Here is a 20,659-nt window from a genome sequence, read left to right on the forward strand (position 1 = left end):
CTTTGGATTTAAAGAATACTCCAATACAGATGGCAAACGCATTGCAACGTGCAGAACATGTGGAGCCACAATTTCGGACAGCCAGTCAACCACATCAAACTTCATTCGTCACCTGAGGCTGCATAAGGACAAGTAAGTAACAAAGCTAGGCTACAGCTAGCAAGAATCTGTACAGGCTAGTTGGTGGCTAGAAGTGGAATGTGTTAATATATTAACGCTGTCAAGGATTTGTTTTGCTTTGCTGAATATAAAATAGTGAAGTAGATTTTTTATTGGATTGCTTTTGTGTTCAGTCTAGTGTTAGATTATGTGGGCTAGGCTACCAGTTAACACACATTGGGAAGGCATAGCCAGAAGGTGGTGATTTGGTCAGAGCAGAGAACGTTTACAAGATTGTTATAAAGGCTCTGGTCAGAACGACACAGACTTATGATAAGAACCGGACAGCAAAGGATAAAACGTGAATCAAATAAACAGTTACCCAGGCTGCAAACTAAGTATGTAAAACAGAAGTTCGCTCTTTGCAATGGGAAAGTCAGTGCTTGTCATGAAAGGCATTTAAACCACTGAGACGAGATGACTAGTAATGCAAGTTAAACCAGGCGTTTAACTGTTTGCTACGTACTGCACCAAGTCGTGGACGCTGTGTGATGTGTGTTATTAGTGCTGGGATTACGTGTCATCAGAGACATTCAATTCTATTCTCTTCCTCTCTCTGGTGTCATGTAGGCAATGTGAATAATGGGCCATTTGGGCTATGTAAAATGTAAGCTCAGCTGACGTTTTATAGCGCAGTACATCCCGACAGATTGGAGTGTAGCCTACTCCGACGCGAAGCATTATCCCACAGTCTTACCCAAACGACAGGGCACACAATGCCTCTACATAGCGTGGCTTTACCAGTGCATTTATTAGTCTCTGGCGAGAAACCAAATTCGCCAAAAGCACGCAACTTGGATCTGGAGGATTCCGCTGAACATTCTGAAATTCACAACAATTGTTTATTCTACTTTATTATATGGCTCTCTAGAATGTTGCCAGGGCTTCATTCTCACATTCTGGCCAGAGCCCTAGAGGACTCTGATTCTGGCTACATCGTCACAACGTTCTGTGTTTACTGAGGCTACCGGTATTTTAGCGAGTGTTTAGTGAATGCATTGTGGTCTAGCTAAACTGCTTAAGGGAACATCCTGGCTGGCTTGTATTAAACATTATACTGTATATAAACAAATATGTTCAGATTAAATTAACTCAGACTTTGATATTGAAAATGATAAAAACATGTTAATGTCTACATGATTAAAAACAGAAAACAAGTAGGCCTACTAATTTTACTTTTTTTTTCTTGTTTAGATTTGCAGAATATCTGAAGAACAAGATCATCCCAAGTGAGACAGAGCAGCCGTCCATTTCTGGATTCCTTACTGCAAAAGATACACAGTACAATGCTACCCACCCACAACAAAAAGCCATCACAAATTCAATACTAACAGATTTGGTCATTGGATGCAACATCCCTCTCTCAGTAGTGGAGAACAGATATTTCCGGAATTTTTTGTCAGTTAGTTGGTCTCTCTCACACACACAAACGTACTCAAGTCACGTTGTATTGTTTTAAAGGCATGTCATGTTGTATGTTGGGACAGTGCCTAACTTCAGAAGGAAAACCATTCTTTGATTCTAAAAGTACACAGATCATCTGTTAGCTTGGACTTTGAGTTTCATGTCTTAAAATGCACATGAAAAGCATTTTTATGTGAAAAATGACATGAATGAAATGAAAAGAAAATGATTTTTGTTACACTGTACCAGTACTAGTTTTGTTTAGAATTTTGTTTTAATTTCTCACTAATTTTCCAATAAAAAAAAATTTAAGGAAATGGTCATACTTTCACTCATTCTCACACCCTTAGCCTCAGATGTACACTGACTCACTCAAACTAAACTCACTGAAAATTTAGGATGCTTTACTAACGTTAACTAACTAATCATTGTCTCCTCTGAGATTCTTTGATTGTCTTGGGGCACAAGCTCTAAAACATTTTAAAATGGAAAAGAATGGATGTACTGTAGTTACTTGTGCTGACTCTATGAATCATTGACATTACATTACATTTAGCAGACATTTTTATCCAAGGTGACTGGCAAAGGAGGACATACACTGCAGTGTGGAGAGGTAATACATTTGTGATCAAAAATGTGTTGATTGCCTGTAGAATAAATGGTGACTTGTTAGGGACTTGGAAAAAAATGAGACTTGGACTTGACTTGGCTTGGGTAGGACTTGGACTTGACTTGGTCAAAAGTGCCTTGACTTGTGACTTGAGTCGGACTTGAGTGGTAGGACTTGAGACTTACTTGTGACTTGCACATTAGTGACTTTGTCCCACCTCTGTCCAATACACATGTCTGTCTCACACATATCAACACTAAATCTAACAATAATGAACAAAATAAAACAGGAAATACTCCGTTGCGGGATCCACCCAGGACACAAACCCCTCCTCTCTGTGTCACGCTCTGTGCGTCTGTGCCTGGCTGCCTGCGTCACTGCGTGTGGTGCTGTCACGGTTGCCTAGAGACAGACAACACACACCGGCGCTGCTCAAAAAACCCGGGCCTTTTGAAAATGTCTGCTGCACTCATAAGGAGTGAGCTCCTGATCACTCTAAACTTTGAGCTGTCCTGTTCAGAGTTTTACAACAGCGCTTTGAAAGACAAAGAGTTACTCAGTGCAGCAAGGAGTAACAAGAAGTACACTTGGAAAAAGAAGTGAGGGAAATCTGTTGACTGTTTAAATCTGGTCTACTCCACAGACAAGAGAAACACAACAGTTCCTGATGAACTCAGGACTGTTGAGGGAAGGAGTAATGTTTTGCACTTTCTTATTTTCTGCATTCTTGAATAAGCAGACTAATGCAAGGCTGACACTTGCACGATTCCGTGGCACGCATTGGCACGACTCGAGTCGTGCCAGTGCGCAAACTAGTCGTAAACTGGCGTGAAGTGTGCGTAATCCTGTCGTGACTGCGTGCCATGTCGGGACGAAAATTTTGAAATGTTCAAAATTTTGGTCACGACAAAATTTCGCGACCGGGTCGTGAACTATGCGCAAACTGTTCGTGATCTCATCGTGAACTCGTTGGGACGATGCGGGAGGATGCGTGCCAGTGCGTGGAAGTGCGCGCACACTTTCCTTTGTGTCTTTCTTCGAAGTGGGGTTGCTTTTTCTTGCTCTTCTGCCTCTTCCAGCCTTTTCTGCTGCTCTTCAACAATGGCTAGAGCAGCTGCCAGGTATAGGCATCTTCTCTTCTCTGCAATGATTGTGTCTCTGGTATTCAGCATGTTGTCTCTTCCACAGCCAATTCAAAAATGACCAGGGGTTGGGGAGGCCCCCTTTTTATATGGGGTGCCCAAGTTGGCACGACGCCGTCCGAATTGCGCAAACTCGTCGTGCCAATGCGGGAAGTGCGTAAACTATGCGCAAACTATGCATGAACTCGTCGTGCCAGTTCGTGAATGTGGACCGGCACGCATTCGTGAACTCGTCGTGAACTATGCGTGAACTAGTCGTGAACAGTGTGGGAGCCTCCCAGTTCATGCCCCAAAATGGCACGACTTGCCACGACAAAATCGTGGCCAAAAGTCATGCAAGTGTCAGCCTTGCAATACATGTTTGTTGTGTTTTAGTTGTTTTTTGTTCTCTTTTTTCCTCTCTAAGTAAAAATGTCCCCAAGGTTCACAAAGAGAGTCCCTACACCAAGAACAGTTATGCACTTACATTTACAGTGATATTAAGTTCTCAATATATTTAGATTATATTTTAAAAGTTCATTGTTGCCAACTTGTACATTATACATTTTTACAGCATTGGCAATAAAGCATTTCAAGCTTTAAGTATGAGTAATTGCTTTCTTGATCATCCCTTTACTAAAAACACCTACAAAATAAAACATACCACTGCTGCGGGCACCCCACCCCATGGGAGTCGTGCCCGTGGTGGTCATGGCCCCAAGGAGCCATGGTGGGCGTCCCTTATTTTTATTTCTGAATGGTGGCAACCCTAGCCTTATTACCTAAATAAGAGAGAGGGAGAAATCAAGGCTGGTGAGGAAATGCCTGTTTATAGCTGCAATATAACGCATGTGATAACAGGGACACCACACTTGTTTTGTCGATGCTCCACAACATTAAATGGTAACTACAAATGGATAAAAAGTGTGATGTTGTTCAATAAAAAATTAGAAATTATCATCACTGGCAAATTGCTTAAGTATCGGAGGAATGAAACACTTCGGTACATGATGTTATCAGGAAATAATCACCTGTATTAACAGTAACTCCACCATCACGCCACCTCATCATTAATTATTTATCATATTGGTGTGATTTATTCCTTAAGTGTACATGTACAGTATAATACACTGTGTCTGAAACTAGAAGTCTTAAATATGAGAAATGTAAGAAATTATCTTCACTTGATTACAGTGTAAATACAACATCGATTGGACAATAAATAACTTATAAATACTCTAGCTGTAGGGCGGCACGGTGGTGTAGTGGTTCGCACTGTCGCCTCACAGCAAGAAGGTCCTGTGTTCGAGCCCAGCGGCCGGCGACGGCCTTTGTGTGGAGTTTGCATGTTCTCCCAGTCTCCGCGTGGGTGTTTTCCGGGTGCTCCGGTTTCCCCCACAGTCCAAAGACATGCAGGTTAGGCTAATTGGTGGCTCTAAATTGACCATGAGTGTGAATGGTTGTCTGTGTCTATGTGTTAGCCCTGCAATGATCTGGTGACTTGTCCAGGGTGCACCCCGCCTCTTGCCCATAGTCAGCTGGGATAGGCTCCAGCTTGCCTGCAACCCTGTAGGACAGGATAAGCGGCTACAGATAATGGATGTATGCTCTAGCTGTAAATACACAGAAATTAATACAAACCCAAGTCAGAAAATTTTGGGACGGTATGTTGAAATTGAAATTAAAACTGAAAACAATAATTTGTAAATAATTTTGACCTGCATTGCACTTGAAACATAACAAAAGCACATTTATTATTATTGTTTGTTTTTCCTCAAAATAAACACTTATTTAAATTTTGATTCGTGGAACACATGTCCAAAAATTTGGGACAGTAAAGCATTTACCACTTTGTAATGTTGCCATTCATTCTCTCATCACTTACAAGTTGTTTATGGATGGAAGACACCAAGTAATGAAGTGTTTCAGGTGTTATTTTGTTCCATTCTTCCTGCAAACAGGTCTTAAGGTGTGCAACAGTACAGGGTTGTCACTGTCATACTTTCCACTTCTAAATTCTCCACACATTCTCTATTGGGGACAGAGGGGACACACCCTCTTCTTCCATCGCCACGCCTTTGTAATGTGAGCAGAATGTGGTTTTGCATTGTTTTGTTGAAATCTCCCTGGAAAAGATGTCGTCTTGAAGGCAGCAGATGTTGCTCCAAAATCTCAGTGTACTTTTCAGCATTAATGCTCAATCACAGAAGTGTAAGTTACCTTTGCCAAGGGCACTGACACAACCATGACACACCCTGTCTTTTGGACTTGTTCCTGGTAACAATCTGGATGGTCCAGAGCACACAGTCTCCATTTCTTCCAAAAAAGACCTGGAAGACTGATTCGTCTGACCACAATACACGTTTCCACTGTGTGATGGTCCATCCCAGACACCTTTGAGCCCAGAGAAGTCGACAGCCCTTCTGGACACAGTTAACATAAGGCTTCCTTTTTGGGCAGTGAAATTTTAACTGGTATTTGTGAATGTAACTCTGTATTGTAGCTTGACAAAGGTTTGCCAAAGTAATCCCAAGCCCATGTGGTTCTATCAGCTATAGATGAATGGCAGTTCTTGATGCAGTGCTGTCTGAGGGATTGGAGATCGTGGGTGTTCAGATTAGGCTTGAGCCCTTACCTGTAGTAACAGTAACTCCACCATCACGCACCTCATCACTAATTATTTATCATATTGGTGTGATTTATTCCTTAAGTGTACATGTACAGTATAATACAGTGTGTCTGAAACTAGAAGTCTCAAATATGAGAAATGTAAGAAATCATCTTCACTTGATTACAGTGTAAATACAACATCGATTGGACAATAAATAACTTATAAATACTCTAGCTGTAGGGCGACACGGTGGTGTAGTGGTTCGCACTGTCACCTCACAGCAAGAAGGTCCTGTGTTCAAGCCCAGTGGCCAGCGACGGCCTTTGTGTGGAGTTTGCATGTTCTCCCAGTGTCCGCATGGGTGTTCTCCGGGTGCTCCGGTTTCCCCCACAGTCCAAAGACATGCAGGTTAGGCTAATTGGTGGCTCTAAATTGACCGTGAGTGTGAATGGTTGTCTGTGTCTATGTGTTAGCCCTGCGATGATCTGGCAACTTGTCCAGGGTGCACCCCGCCTCTCACCCATAGTCAGCTGGGATAGGCTCCAGCTTGCCTGCAACCCTGTAGGACAGGATAAGTGGCTACAGATAATGGATGTATGCTCTAGCTGTAAATACACAGTAATTAATACAAACCCAAGTCAGAAAATTTTGGGACGGTATGTTGAAATTGAAATTAAAACTGAAAACAATAATAAATGCTTTACGCACCAAAATTCCTCCAGATTCATTGATTCATTTAATGATGATATGCACCACAGAGAGTGAAATATCAAAATCCCTTCCTGTCTTTCTTTGAGGAGCATTGTTTTGAAACTTTTCAGTCATTTTCTCACACATTTCTTGACAAACTGGAGATCCTCAGCCCATCTTTGCTCCTCAAAGAGTAGGCCTTTCCTGGATACTAGTTTTGTCCCAAATCATGATTACAGTCACCTGTTGACATCACTTTTTTCAAATCACATCATTATTGAATTGTTTTACCTTATTACTTGCCCTAAATTGCCTTGTCCCAACTTTTTTGGAATGTGTTGCAGGCCTGAAACACAGGAATGGATGTATATTAACAAATTAAATGAAGTTGACCAACAAAACATGAAATATCTTGGGTTCATTCTGTTTGCAATGAAATACAAGTCAAAGTAAATTTAGAAATCACTGATTTTGTTTTTTTATCTGCATTTTCCATTTCTGAACTTGATTTGGGGTTGGATATATAAAATTATAATATAATGTTTTGAACTAAACATCTGAACTCCATCAAATGCTGTAAAGTCATATTTATTTTGTTGAATAAAGCAATTTTCGTAAACTATGATACAAAAGATAATGAGAGTTAAACACAAATTCACTGGAATGGAAACATGGGTTTAATGTGTTTTAAATAAAAATAGTACCTCTGTACCTGGCCCAAGATGCAATCTGAATCAGAATATTTCATTTCAACTTTTGCAAATTCTTCCAAATTATTGTTTAGTTCTAAATATCACTTCACCTCAGATAGATAGTTCCACTCATCTAACATCTTGGTGTAATTATTTATTATTGATAGCATTTCCTGGCTTTGTATTTGGTCTTTTGTAGTTACTCTGTGACTCTGTAACCAGGGCTTTGTAAAATAAATTGTTTCTGTAAGAAACCATAACTGCTGACAAATCACTTTAATCACATTCACACAAAATGGAACTGGTCACATCACGGTAACTACACCTGTAGAGGAGCAGAGAGAGGAGGCTTATGCTCCTCACATTTCAGTGATGCTGTTACACTGACTGTATCCGGTGAGTGTGGAAGGTGATTTCAAAAAAAAAAAATTATAATTAGACAGACATGAAAAACTTCTTACTGTGTATTAAATAAATCTCAGAAAATAAACCCTAGTTTTATGTTTCCTGTTTAACAGAGAGACCACCGCCAGTACTGAGTGTATCTCCACAGAGCTGGCTGGCTGAAGGAGACTCAGTGACTCAAAGCTTTGAGGTTACAGGCTCCTCTACAGACTGGAAATTCAGCTGGTACACAACTGTTCCCTACAGATCCGGATTAACTCAAATAACAAATAGTCGTGGCTATAACATGTCTGAGAGGAGCTCCACAGACAGCAGCAGAGGATCTGGAGGCAAATACACTCTCAGTCCTGCTGCTCTGAAACACACAGGAGTTTATATGTGCAGAGGAGAGAGAGGAGAACCAGCCTTTCACACACAGTACAGCAATCCACAGCCTCTATGGATCACTGGTGAGGAAAATTAACAATGGGTTTGGGTTAAATAGAGTATGATATGGTGGTGCGAATGTAAGATGAGATTCATTCAACATTTATTAATCTGTATAAGGCAGTTAAAGAGCCCTGCACTGTAAAAAAGAATAGTTGAGAATACTTGAAATTTCAAGGCAACAGTCTGCATTAATAATTTTATGTTTTGCCAACAATGTGCCCATGATAATCCAAACTATGATAACACTGTTATCTTTATTAAGAATTCTTAATTAAGTCAATTTTCAATTCCTCATTCTGCCAACATAGATTTCTCTTTTTGCTGAACAGTGGCATTCACAGTAGTACAAAAAGGCAATTGAGGTTATCACAATTTTTGGGGGGGCTTTTTTCACCTTTATTTGGATAGGACAGTGTAGAGACAGGAAATGAGCAGGAAAGAGAGCGCTCAGGAAATGACCTCAGGTCAGAATCTAACCCAGGCCCCCGGATTTATGGTATGGCGCCTTATCCACCTGAGCCACGACAACATGAACTTCAACTGGAGAGAGAACCACATTGCCCAGCCCTTGCATTTGGGAGAGGAAACCACGTGTCTTGGTCATTCAGAGCATGCGCTGAATAAACACCTGTGACAATTATGTATTTTCAATTCAGATTATTCACTATTGTATATTTACACATCATTGAGGTGCACCCTATCAGTTTGATGTGGATTTTTCTTGATGTGGATAATTCTAAAAAATAGACTTATGCTTTGTTCAAGTAATTCCATATTCACAATTGAATGGACAAGAAAATATGAATAATTATTAACGAACAGAAAAATCCACATCAAACTGATAGGGTGCACCTCAATGATGTATAAATATGCAATAGTGAATAATCTGAATTGAAAATACATAATTGCCACAGGTGTTTATTCAGCACATGCTCTTAATGACCAAGACACGGGGTTTCCTCTCCCAAATGCAAGGACTGGGCAATGTGGTTCTCTCTCCGGTTGAAGATCATGTTGCCGTGGCTCAGGTGGATAAGGTGCCATACCATAAGTCCGGGGACCCGGGTTTGATTCCGACCTGAGGTCATTTCCCGATCTCTCTCCGTCTCTCTCTCCTGCTCATTTCCTGTCTCTACACTGTCCTATCCAAATAAAGGTAAAAAAAAGCCCCCCCAAAAATTGTGAGAACCTCAATTGCCTTTTTGTACTACTGTAAATGGCACTGTTCAGCAAAAAGAGAAATCTATGTTGGCAGAATGAGGAATTGAAAATTGACTTAATTAAGAATTCTTAATAAAGATAACAGTGTTATCATAGTTTGGATTATCATGGGCATACATCGTTGGCAAAACATGAAATTCTTAATGCAGACTGTTGCCTTGAAATTTCAAGTATTCTCGACTATTCTTTTTTTACAGTGTGAATACTGGTAGAGTTTGGTGACCAAAGCCATGTGCTGTCTTTTTGTGCCATTTCTGCTCCTCATTTTGTCATTCACTGAAAAAAATAACTCATAAGATTTACTTAAAAAATATATTGTAAGTATTTGCACACAAATTATTTAAGTAAAATTTAATGCTGCAACACCAAGTAACACTCACTTGCCAGTATTAAGTAAATTTTACTTACCATAAAACATAACAGTTGTGAAGATATTAAGTAACATTTACTTAATTACATCTAAGTTTTCAGTTATATCGTCTCGTCTTGTCTCGTCTTCATCCACTTATCCGGGGCTGGGTAGCGGAGGCAGCAGTCTGAGCATGGAAGCCCAAACTTCCCTTTCCCCAGACACCTTGGCCAGCTCCTCGGGAAGAACACTGAGGCGTTCCCAGACCAGCCGAGAGACATAGTCCCTCCAGTGTGTCCTGGGTCTTCCCTGGGGCCTCCTCCCAGGGGGACATGCCTGGAACACCTCCCCAGGGAGGCGTCCTGGAGGCATCCGAAAGAGATGCCCGAGCCACCTCAGCTGATTCCTCTCGATCTGGAGGAGCAGTGGCTCTACTCCGAGCTCCTCCCGAGTGACTGTGTTTCTCACCCTATCTCTAAGGGAGCACCTAGCCACCCTGCGAAGGAAATTCATTTCGGCCGCTTGTATCTGCGATCTTATTCTTTCGGTCATTACCCAAAGCTTATGACCATAGGTGAGAGTCGGAACATAGATTGACCGGTAAATCGAGAGCTTCGCCTTTTGGCTCAGCTCCTTCTTCACCACGACGGACCGGTAAAGCGACCGCATCACTGCGGAGGCTGCACCGATCCGCTTGTCGACCTCACGCTCTATCCTTCCCTCACTCGTGAACAAGATCCCAAGATACTTAAACTCCTTCACTTGAGGCAGGACTTCTCCACCAACCTGGAGAGGGCAAGCCACCCTTTTCCAGTCGAGAGCCATGGCCTTGGACTTGGAGGTGCTGATTCTCATCCCAGCCGCTTCACACTCGGCTGCAAACTGCCCCAGTGCATGCTGAAGGTCCTGGATTGAAGAAGCCAACAGGACATCATCATCCGCAAAAAGCAGAGATGAAATCCTGTGGTTCCCAAACAGGATTCCTTCCGGACCCTGGCTGCACATAGAAATTCTGACCATAAAAATTATGAACAGAACCGGTGACAAAGGGCAGCCCTGCCGGAGTCCAACATGCACTGGGAACATGTCTGACTTACTGCTGGCAATGCGAACCAGACTCCTGCTTCATTCATACAGGGACTGGACAGCCCTTAACAAAGTGCCCCGAACCCCATACTCCCGAAGCACCCCCCACAGAATACCATGAGGGACATGGTTGAATGCCTTCTCCAGATCCACAAAGCACATGTGGACTGGTTGGGCAAACTCCCATGAACCCTTGAGCACCCTATGAAGGGTATAGAGCTGGTCCAGTGTTCCGCGACCAGGACGAAAACCGCATTGCTCCTCCTGGATCCGAGGTTTGACTATTGGCCAAATTCTCCTCTCCAGTACCCTGGAGTAAACCTTCCCTGGGAGGCTGAGAAGTGTGATTCCCCTATAATTGGAGCACACTCTCCGGTCCCCTTTCTTAAAAAGAGGGACTACCACCACAGTCTGCCACTCCAGAGGCACTGTCCCCAACTGCCACGAGATGTTGCAGAGGCGTATCAGCCAAGACAGCCCCACAACATCCAGAGACTTGAGATACTCAGGGCAGATCTCATCCACCCCTGGTGCCTTGCCACCAAGGAGCTTGCAAACCACCTCAGTGACTTCAGCTTGGGTAATGGATGAGTCCACCTCTGGGTCATCAGCCTCCGCCTCCTCAATGGAAGACATGATGGTGGGATTGAGGAGATCCTCAAAGTATTCCTTCCACCGCCCGACAATGTCCCCAGTCGAGGTCAACAGCTCCCCACCCCCACTGTAAACAGTGTTGGCAGAGTACTGCTTCCCCCTCCTGAGGCGCCAGATGGTTTGCCAGAATTTCTTCGAGGCCGACCGATAGTCCTTCTCCATGGCCTCCCTGAACTCCTCCCAGTTCTGAGTTTTTGCCTCCGCAACTGCCTGAGCTGCGGCACACCTGGCCTGCCGATACCTGTCAGCTGCCTCCGGAATCCCGGAGGTCAACATGGCCTGATAGGACTCCTTCTTCAGCTTGACGGCATCCCTTACTTCCGGTGTCCACCACCGGGTTCGGGGATTGCCGCCACGACAGGCACTGGAGACCTTGCAGCCACAGCTCCGAATAGCTGCATCTACAATGGAGGTAGAGAACATGGTCCACTCAGACTCAATGTCCCCCGCCTCCCTCGGAAGCTGGGAGAAGCTCTCCCAGAGGTGGGAGTTAAAGACCTCCTCATTACTTTCTAAACTAAAAAAAGCATGGAATTGATAAACTGGTCTCCTAACGAAATTGACACAGTTTTCTCGACAAGAAGCCTGGGTTCAGGGGAACCCGTCTGTCCTGCTGGAACGTTTGCAGCTGGTTACATGATGGATGCATGGGAGCGGTGGTGGGTCATGTGCCTGGCGATTCTTTCTGTGGAGGACATTGAAGATATCTACCTATTCGGAACCATGATTACAGGACTTTTGCTGATTGGATTAGGCATTGCCCTGGTATATCGAGTAAATCAGACAACAGTGACAGCTGTTCAAAGCCCCACAAAGCTGCCTGATATGATTGGAGTGGTGGGCAAAGCTGTTGGCACTTGGACTGTGGACATTCAGAACTTTAACCACAAAATGGTTGTTATCTCGGAGCAGCTTTCAGCTTTGAAAGGAATACGTTTTTCGGAGATCAATTTGAATTTGAATAGAATGGACGGAATGGACAGATATGGATGAGCAGTGTGGACATGCAAAGACTGCATCTGGAAAGACCAAACAATTTATATCTTATCGACATTCGGCTCCCTGAGACAGCACCGGCCTCGGTTCAGGCCGTTGCTGAGGAAACATTTCCCCCTGAAGGTCACTGCCGGGAGACACTCTCGCATTCCTTCTCTAACTTTCCGCGGTCACCATTTTTACCCCCAGTGTGACAAGTGGGTGCATGACCAGCACCTTAATGGCTGCAGGAGCGGACGGCTGCTTGCTTGTGCTGGATTACCTCCTCCCCTCCCCCATCCCCCTTCCCCCCCTTACCCCCTACCCCTGATTCCCCCCCTCAAGTCCTGTGTTTAAAGTGTACTTGTGTTGTTGTGTGCTTATGTGCAAAGGTTTTTTAAATGTTCCCACACTGTACTCCTGACAGGAGCATAGTGGGGGGTGTTCTTTTTTCCTTATCTCTCCTCATGTTGTGTTTCCTTTTTATCTTCATCCCTGTCTTCCTGTCCTGTCTACCCTATGTCAATTGTATGTTGTATATGTACGGACAGGTTGATGGCTAATTTCGCTGGTACATGTGACTAGTGACAATAAAAGGCATCATCATCATCATCATCATCAGAGTGCTCGGCCAGACATTCCCAGCAGACCCTCATCATACTTTTGGGCCTGCCAGGTCTGTCCGGCTTCCTCCTCCGCCAGCGGATCCAACTCACCACCAGGTGGTGATCAGTTGACAGGTCAGCCCCTCGCTTCACCCGAGTGTCCAAGACATAGGGCCGGAGATCAGATGAAATGACAACAAAGTCGATCATCGACCTCCGACCTAAGGTGTCCTGGTGCCACGTGCACTTATGGACACCCCTATGCTCAAACATGGTGTTTGTTATGGACAAACCGCGACTAGCACAGAAGTCCAATAACAAAACACTACTCGGGTTCAGATCGGGGAGGCCGTTCCTCCCAACCACGCCCCTCCAGGTGTCACTGTCATCGCCCACATGAGCGTTGAAGTCCCCCAGTAGAACAATGGAGTCCCCAGTCTGAGCACCTCTCAGTACCTCTCCCAGGGACTCCAAGAAGGCCGGATACTCTATACTGCTATTCGTCCCGTAGGCACAAACAACAGCAAGAGCCCTCTCCCCAATCCGAAGGCGCAGAGAGGCGACCCTCTCGTTCACTGGGGTAAACTCTAACGCATGGCGGCTGAGCTGGGGAGCTATAAGCAAGCCCACACCAGCCCACCACCGCTCACCATGGGTGACTCCAGAGAAGTGGAGAGTCCAGTCCATCTCGAGGAGCTGGGTTCCAGAACCCAAGCTGTGTGTGGAAGTTAGCCCGACTATCTCTAGCCGGTACCTCTCAACCTCCCGCTCAAGCTCAGGCTCTTTCCCCCCCAGCGAAGTGACATTCCATGTCCCAACAGCTAGCCGCTGTGTTCGGGGATCAGGTCATCGAGGTCCCTGCCTTTGACTGCCGCCCAATCCACACTGCACCGGCCCCCTACGGCTACCTCTGTGGGTGGTGAACCCACAGGAGGTCGGGCCCACATCACTGCTTTGGACTGAGCCCGGCCGGGCCCCGTGGGCAAAGGCCCAGCCACCAAGCGCTCGCATACGAGCCCCAACCCCGGGCCTGGCTCCAGGGTGGGCCCCCGGCTGTGCCATACCGGGCGATGTCACGGTCCTTGATCGATTGTTCTCCATAAGGGTTTTGGTGAACTGCTCTTGGTCTGGCCTGTCACCTAGGACCTGTCTGCCTTGGGAGACCCTAACAGGGGCATAATGCCCCCGACAACATAGCTCCTAGGATCATTCAAGCACACAAACCCCTCCACCACAATAAGGTGGCAGTTCTAGGAGGAGTCAGTTATATTTATTTAAACAAATTAAGTAAAGTCTACTTGTTTTTCATAGGCAGGAACATCATTTTACTCAAAATTTTAAGTAAATTTTATATATCTGTATTATTTGCTGTTATGAAGTAATTTAGTAGATTTTAATTATTTTCTTGTGCTTGACATTTTAATTTACTTGGTTGCATTACGTTACATTCCTCATTAAAATTAGGCAATCATTGTCATTATCCTTTTGATAAATGTTACCAAATAATTTAACCAATACTCTATGCATTTTATCTTTATCACATATCACACAACTAAATTACAATGCAATTAAACTGTTTATTTTTTCATTTTAAACAGTTTAACAAACAAGAACCGTCAAAGTAAGTCCACTACCATTGTGGATTGAATTGCCCAATCCTTTATGGGGCAGCCATAAATTTAACATTGGCATGACTGACATAAAAAGAACAAGCAGACAGTATTACATAGTATACACTGCATCCAATATACACTATTATATACAATATACTCCAACTGTCCACAAAGCCCACTGGCTCCTCCAAAGGGCACCCTGAAAATAAAGAGATGCAATTTGTAGTATTAAAACAATGGTCTAAAATATTCAGCCACAATTTTAATATTACGTTATGATGGATGAATAAGGGAAAATAACAAAACAATTTTATATCATGCATACATTATTTTCTACTTGCCTGAATGATGAGAATAATATTCTGTTCTGATTTGCTTCCTGTTGATAGATAGAAAAATATTTTAATAAGACTTAATAAGAAATAAACTGTATCATGAACAAGCGTAAATGAACATTGTTTTGTATAGCTAAATAAAACAATTAACACATGACAGATTTATTTGCAAGTAGAACTTGTAATGAACAATCGATTCTTTCATTTAACTACAAAAACATGAATCCTGAGTAAAATAATACCCCCCCCCACACACACACACACACACAAAAACCCTGCAGTGAGCTGTGCTGTGTGCATGTGATTGAGGAATAAACTTTTTAAAAAGGTACAGTTGACATAAGTAGCAGATCACATGACAGTTATTAAAAAAAGATTATAAATTCTGTTCTGTAAATACTGTTGCAAGAACAGTACATTCCACTCATATATTGGGATGTTTTAACATTCGTCAACAGAAAATGATGCCATGCAGTGTGCAGTAGTGGCAGTCACTTGAATTCAGTCGCACGCATGCACATGGATGGGCACATTTACAGTATACAACTTTAGTTGCCTCAGTTGCGGAAAATAGGTCCTATAACTAGTGAATAACTGTCTACTGTGATGAAAAAAAAGTTGTTAACCCAAATTAGTGCAGACTGGTGAAAACATAGACAATTTATTATGAGTATCGATACTAAAACGGACACATTTGGTATCAAAGGTATCGGTCCGCACATCACGAAGTTGCTGTGGGCTTCACACTGCACAGCACAGCCATGCTACTAGCTGTGCTAACTAGCTTCTTGTCAAAAAAAGAAAAGAAAGAAAACTGCCAGCGATGTCTCTTTGTATTCTCAAGCTGGTGCTCTCAAAGACCTCTGGCGCTTCTGTCAGTAAACGTGTTTTAAAAAACTATTCTGGGGCGTTTCTCCCATTCATCAGCCTCTCCCTCTCATTCTCAATGCACAGCATTCATTCACTAATGGAACGTTACTTCACTGTCGCCGCCAAAAGTTTTACAGACAAAAAAACCATGTTCTACTATGTTGACGTCAGTTGATAAATGTTATAGTACCGTTACGTTAGTGCTTTTTTAATATCCTAACTTTAGTTATTTTTATCGGGAAAAACCATAGACTGTACCGTATATAAAAGAGGGAAAAACTGCAGCCCCCCCCCCCACACACACACACACACACACTTACAGGCTAGCACGGACCAATGTGGCGTTATGCTAACTTTAAATTAACTTATGAACAATGACATATCTTGCGTCAAACTACATGCAGACTTATATATTATCACAAATTTAAAATAGAATGGTAATAACTTACCTGCAAAATGACTGTCTTAGAGTAGAGTGGGGGAAAAAGCCCCCCTTAAGGAAAATTCAGTTTTTCTCCAAGTTGAAATGAACCATGTGTTGTTTTAATCATAGTTTTTGACAACAGTGACATGAACAATAATGCCACTTAAAGTTTGCCTAAAGTTAATACTTAATTTTTTTTTTAACAAAAACAAACATTGTGCCAAGGGGGCCTTTTACCCCCCCAGTGGGGTAAAAGGCCCCCCGAGGTGGGGCAATAGGCCCCCTCACTCAAAAAAAGCTGTTTGGATAGCAAAAGTGTTTACTTAAGCCTATAATGTGAAAGAAACAAGAAAATATCCCTGAATTAATGAACAGATGCATTATTTTATTATATTTCGCATTTTAATTTCAATATAATTTTGTGTGGATTGAACATGAATTAACAAAGAACAAGCTATTCATTAATTCAGGGATATTTTCTTGTTTTTTTTGAGTGAGGGGGCCTATTGCCCCACCTCAGGGGGCCTTTTACCCCACTGGGGGGCAGTGTTGGGGAGTAACGAATTACATGTAACGACGTTACGTAATTTAATTACAAAAAAAGTGTAACTGTAATTTGTTACAGTTACAACAGGAAAATATGTAATTCAGTTACAGTTACTTATGGAAATACTGAGAATTACAATTTTAGTTACATTTGAAAAACAAAAACCTTTGCGACATGAGCAAGGATATTTTTATTGCTTTGCGCATAATTTTGCCATTTCCCGCCACGGCTCCTTGTCTGTCCTGGGTTTTCCTATCATGTTTGCCAGCAGCAGCGCCACTCTGTTTCTGTGCTTGAGCACTAGAGCAGCAAGAAGCGCGCGGTTCGGTTCAGTTCAGCTCAAGCAGCAGTCATGTCAGACACCTTCAAGCATTGGAAATTTAAGAAGCATTTCATCTACATCACTGAAAATGGCTCAAATTTAACTGTCCAATGCAAGCAGTGTTTGCCGGCCATCAAGAAGTTGTCCACGTCGAAGCAGTCTATGTCAAACCTAAGGAAACATTTAGAGGTAAGTGCAACTCACTGGTTTATTTCCGATCAGAAGGCATTCATTTTGAGGTTGTAAGCACATTAACAGCAAGGTAGGCTATGCTGACGAAATATGTTGAACTACCAGCTCTAGAACAACTGACACCCACCTACATACCATCGTTGTTATTAATCCCAGTGGGCAACATAATATAATGATGTACGATTGATTCAATGTCATATATCACAACAACGGTTAAGCACACATGTCGTTTCCCTAGTTAGCTACGTGCTAGGCTACTACCATTCACTTGAATGTGTTTATTGTTTATTGTATTTTTTTGTAATCAACATTCCATTGACTCTTAAATGTTCAATGACTGACTACCCATCGTCAGTCTTAATTCTTGATGGACTGTATTGTGCCATGTTTCATTTTACAAGCAAAGAGAAAAACAAGAAAAATAAAATGTGATGTAAAAGTCTCACTTTGGTTATTTATTACTAGATTAAAGTAGAACACTTCATTGTCATTGCACATGTATGAAGTAATGAAATGCAGTTTGGCATCTAATCAAGTGCAACACGTGCAGACTGCACATAATGCAGTATTTAGAGACAAAATGCCGTTATTTACAGCTAGTGTAAGTAAAGATGGTTATATGTGCAGAGCATGTATGCGCAGAGTATGTACAATGTAGTTATGGCAGTACAATGCACAGGGCAATGAAAAATAGCATGGTATAAATAAATGTGATGAATACAGATGGAATCATTATACAGGTAATCCTATACCACTGTAGATAGGGCTATACAGATGTGAATTGAAGAGGAACACTATATGGATGGTAAGGTGTGGATAGAGGGGAACGAAAGACTGGTCTTTGGGAAGAGTTCAATAAGGTGACCGCTGTGGGAAAGAAGTGGTTTCTGAACCTGCTTGTGTAGTCTGCAAACTGTGAAAACGGTAGAGCCTAGGGGAGGAACAGAAGAGTATGGCCCCTATGACAGGAGTCTGAGAATCACATGCACGGTGCAAGCATCTCTTATGGACCTCCTGTGATTGCTTGTCAGCAATTCCCTCTCAGCTTAGTACTGCTTTAAGGTTCACACTGTCGGTTTTCAAAAATTAAATGGTGAACATGGGTCAATATTCATTAAAACCTTAAAGTAATTAAAAAGTAATCCAAAAGTAACTAGTTACATTACTTTTTAAAAGTAATTGAAAAAGTTACACTACAATTACATTTAAAACAAGGTAACTTGTAACTGTAACGAATTACATTTTTAAAGTAACTTACCCAACACTGCTGGGGGGGTAAAAGGCCCCCTTGGCACAATGTTTGTTTTTGCTAAAAAAAAAAAATTAAGTATTAACTTTAGGCAAACTTTAGGTGGCATTATTGTTCATGTCACTGTTGTCAAAAACTATGATTAAAACTAAACACATGGTTCATTTCAACTTGGAGAAAAACTGAATTTTCCTTAAGGGGGGCTTTTTTCCCCCACTCTACTCTAATTATGATAAAAGGAAACGATGCCCCCTGGGGGCCATTTACCCCGCCATTAAGGGGGTGTTTTACTCCACAGACTACACTTTTACAAAAAAGGGTCTTACTTTCAAAATGTGATTCAACTTTTTATACCTAATGTATTTTTTTAACGTACTGACTTGTCTACTCATACCACATACACAGCTGTGATATCTGACGAAATAGCAGCTATCTAAATACAGTTTTACTGATATCTGAAAATTATATCACTTACCATGAAATTTGATTTCTCTCCGCTGTGTTGCTGATATGCGATCCACAGTGGATATTTGTATATCCCCGTTGTCAAGCCAGTCCATAGCAACAATAGAAATGTAACTTTGCGCCATCTGGTGGTTATTTTAGGTAAAACAGGCCAGGGGCCTTTTACCCCACGGGGGTGTATTACCCCACTCTACTCTATGTGCTACACCTTGCTCTGTGATCCTGTAACGTCTGGAGCAGAGCCAGTCCTGTTGTACTGTGCGCATGCATCGTGCATGCGTTTCAAAATGCTACACTTTCAGAGTAAAGTTTATGTAGTATTTCTAGGTTTATGTACGTACAACTATTAAACATTTAAATAGTATGAGGAAACCTAAGTAAAACTCACTCTTCCCCCATAATTCATGTATTACGTTAATAAAATGTTTAATTTTACTTAAGAAACTCTAGTTCTTACTGAAACTTAAAAATACAAGGTAGAAATTATGACAGTTACTCTAATAGAGTTTACTGCACCAAAAAGTCAATTTTTTCAGTGTTGGTTTATTTTCCCTGAAATAAAGAGGACTAAGGAGATGATAAAGAGATGATTATCTGGGGTTAAACTTTTCTGTGTTATGACCCATGCTATGGACTGTGGCTTTAATTACTGGATTAATAAACAGAATTCTGAACACACATGGACTTACTGTATATCCTTATTGCATATTGCATTGATTCTTATTTCCATGACTGTCTTCTCTGTTTAAGGTGAATCTCCTCCAGTCTCTCTGATCATCAATCCCAACAGAACTCAACACTTTACTTCTGACTCTCTCTTACTGAGCTGTAACTCTACTGACCAGAGTCGTTCTACTGGATGGACAGTGAATCATAAAACATGGGACGAGATGTTAAACAGTCCATTGTGCCAGTAGATGGTATGCATGAGAGAGAGAGATAGAAAGAGAGAGAGAGAAAGAGAGAGAAAGAGAGCGCAACATGAGAAGCTGCCAGTCAAGATTTGAATTTGGGACACATCATCAGTAGTATGCCCTTGATTCATGGGGTGTTTCGGCCTTTAGATACTATACACCCTCCTCAAAGGTGGCCAGCTACAGGTTGATCAAACCTGAGCTTGTGTCCCAAGCCCAAATCCCACCCTGTAGTTTGTTATGATACACACACAGTGAGGGAGTGTGTGGCAGCGGGGGCGTGGTCAAGCATCGGTCTGTGACCGGAGGACGGAGTCAGGGAAGGTAAGTGGCAGAATCACTGCACCTGATGTTGATTAACATGTGTTTGTGTGTCTTCCCCAGTGACTGTGCCCTATTTAAAGAGAGAGGGAGAGCAGAGGAGGGCTCCCTCCCGAACCAGACACCAGACGTGTGTGTGCGCAAGTGTCTGTCTATGTGTTTTCTGAGAGACCACTGAAAAGTGTGTAAAATAAAAAGGTTTACGAAACTTAGTTCTGTCCTGCCATCTTCTGTGCTCCTCCCACTCTTACGAACTGCCACAGTGGTGCTGAAACCCGGGATGTGGAGCGCAGAAGAAGAACAGCCCCATGGAGTCCTCCCCTTTCGCTGACCTGGTCCATGCCCTCGCCACAGCCCAGCAGAGCCAGCACCAGGCGCTAGTCGCCCAACGGAAGG

At 42.6% G+C, this 20,659-nt stretch overlaps 1 pseudogene; it reads left to right on the plus strand.

Moving 5' to 3' along the window:
* Window positions 1-2,629: 2,629 nt before the first annotated feature.
* The window catches only part of LOC132886016 (B-cell receptor CD22-like), a 160,977-nt pseudogene continuing 142,947 nt past the window's right edge, over window positions 2,630-20,659 (plus strand).

The sequence above is a fragment of the Neoarius graeffei genome, chromosome 1 (genome assembly GCF_027579695.1).
Source record: "Neoarius graeffei isolate fNeoGra1 chromosome 1, fNeoGra1.pri, whole genome shotgun sequence".
Taxonomy (NCBI): domain Eukaryota; kingdom Metazoa; phylum Chordata; class Actinopteri; order Siluriformes; family Ariidae; genus Neoarius; species Neoarius graeffei.